Below are 2,899 nucleotides of genomic sequence, written 5' to 3'. Positions count from 1 at the left end.
AAACAGGAAAAGACAACTTAACTTAATGTCACGCACACAATAGTGAAGACTCTGTTAATTGTTCCGGCGCATTACTTACAAGTATTACTCTTATGACTGAAGATTACAGCGCGCATTTATGCCGACGCTGATACAGTCTCACCCTCACGCACACAGCTGTACGCTGGCTCTAGGGACGGAATAAAGGTTCATATTTGCGGAACGTTTTCTGAGTGATCTCCGTTGACATTAAAGTTACTTTCAGCAAACTCACCGCAACAAACAATTTGTGTCCGCACCTGCTGCGGCCACGCTGCACTTACTCACACACACAGGACCGTCAGTGGAGAGAGAGAGAGGGCGAGAGGGAGCGCTACGGTGTCCCTTAATAGACGTCGCCAAATCCCCGCAGCCTATAGGAATCACTGTCCTGTCGGATGAATTAAAATATCAGCAAAACGGGAAAAATAACACTGCCAAAACTCGAAAACTGTATTAAGAATTGACCCCTTACACTTGTAGCGTGTCTTAAGATCTGTTGAGGACGTCCCAGCCAGGTTCGGGGGGTGGGTATCATTTGAGTTGAACCCATTTTTTCTCCCGTTTCTGGAAGAGGAGTCAGGATAGGAACATGTCTTTTGGTTCCATTAATTTCAGTAGTTAAGTTTAGGTTGTTCCCTTCAGGTTTTTGTGTTTGCTGCTTTGATGTTCGACCCTTCCAAATCTAAAGAGTAAACCACACGGAAATTCTGGGACCGATCCCATCAGCGTCGCTTCCGTCATCGCTTTGCTCGTGTGTTTCCACAGGAGCTGATGTCCTGCGCACATGCAACTTCCGTCATACTCCCCGTAGACCGGCGGCAATCACACCGCGTAAAACCCACAGCGCGAGTGTGATGCGTTCTGTTGGAGTGTAACTCCCGCCCTGTAAACAATTGTCATGTAAATTTATTTGTCTGTTTATTATTGTTTTAAATGAAATTCAACATAATTCAGCAGAGCGCGCAGACCGCAGAGAGCGCAGTGGCGCAGAGCGCACAGAGAGCGGGCAGAGCGCACAGGAGATCACTTACAAGAAATGAATAAACTTTCCAAATAAGATCCCAGAGTGGAGGCAAGGATCCACTGATGTGAGGGAAGCGGTCCGATTCTCTAAATGGATAAATACTACCGTGACCCCGGTGGGGGGTTCTGGACGATGTGTGCATGCGAATGGTATAGGATGAGGAGGAAGCGAGGGTTCAGCGATTTCTATTCTCACACATTGTGTTATCCACAGCAGCAGCGGCAGAGTATCAGTGTATTTCCTTTATTAGTGACATCACAGCTGTCCCATAAGTCGCTCTTCACCTCCATCTCACTAACAAACACCTCGATGTCAGTGTCTGAAAGTTTTACTTCCTCTTCACATCGCTTGATGCCGTGCCTCCGTCAGGACTCGCGGTGGAAAACCATTGGTCAGCTTCATAATTTAATATTCGTGACGTGCTATGCATTGACCATTTATAGTAGAAATTGAGCGTGTGGAGAGCGGATTTGGAGTTCAGGTTTTGCGTGCGCACGGTTTTATAAATCGGAATTAGCTTTGGCTTACGCCATTTCCTGCTTTTGGGCATAAGCACACTTTTAGTGAGAATCCTACGCACTCTTTTATAAATCCATCCCTGCTCGGCCCACGCAACACTTCCTCACACACACAGGACCGGCAGTGGGGGGAGAGAGAGAGGGGGAGAAGGGAAGAGTTAGGGGGTCCCTAAATAGACTTCGCCGACTCCCTGCAGCCTATAAGAATCACCGTCCTGTCAGGAACATTAAAACATCAGCAGAAGAGGCTGTGATTTCAGAAATATCCAATTTATTTAATACGTACCAGTCAACCATAATGCCCATTCCCATAGAACAAAATAAAATAAAACAAAAAGCACGATAATCAAACCAATAAATCAGAAAGAAACTAAATTTAAATAAGGTCAAATAAGGCAGCCCTTTAAAACAAACTTGTTGTAGTTAGTTCACACAATTTAAACCAGTTTATCAAAATGTTTGAAAACATTGACAATCATAAAACACATCATTATGTCATACCTTTAATTCATTTAAAATAAAGCAGGGATCCACGCCGTCCTTATTGTCTTGAGAGCAATTACTAAAACAGGAAAAGACAACTTAACTTAATGTCACGCACACAATAGTGAAGACTCTGTTAATTGTTCCGGCGCATTACTTACAAGTATTACTCTTATGACTGAAGATTACAGCGCGCATTTATGCCGACGCTGATACAGTCTCACCCTCACGCACACAGCTGTACGCTGGCTCTAGGGACGGAATAAAGGTTCATATTTGCGGAACGTTTTCTGAGTGATCTCCGTTGACATTAAAGTTACTTTCAGCAAACTCACCGCAACAACCAATTTGTGTCCGCACCTGCTGCGGCCACGCTGCACTTACTCACACACACAGGACCCGCAGTGGAGAGAGAGAGAGGGCGAGAGGGAGCGCTACGGTGTCCCTTAATAGACGTCGCCAAATCCCCGCAGCCTATAGGAATCACTGTCCTGTCGGATGAATTAAAATATCAGCAAAACGGGAAAAATAACACTGCCAAAACTCGAAAACTGTATTAAGAATTGACCCCTTACACTTGTAGCGTGTCTTAAGATCTGTTGAGGACGTCCCAGCCAGGTTCGGGGGGTGGGTATCATTTGAGTTGAACCCATTTTTTCTCCCGTTTCTGGAAGAGGAGTCAGGATAGGAACATGTCTTTTGGTTCCATTAATTTCAGTAGTTAAGTTTAGGTTGTTCCCTTCAGGTTTTTGTGTTTGCTGCTTTGATGTTCGACCCTTCCAGATCTAAAGAGTTAACCACAAGGACATTCTGGGACCGATCCCATCAGCGTCGCTTCCGTCATCGCTTTGCT

The sequence above is a fragment of the Pleuronectes platessa genome, chromosome 19, assembly GCF_947347685.1.
Source record: "Pleuronectes platessa chromosome 19, fPlePla1.1, whole genome shotgun sequence".
Classification (NCBI taxonomy): Eukaryota; Metazoa; Chordata; class Actinopteri; order Pleuronectiformes; family Pleuronectidae; genus Pleuronectes; species Pleuronectes platessa.
The sequence above is the reverse complement of the archived record's forward strand: the minus strand, read 5'-3'. Positions refer to the sequence as shown.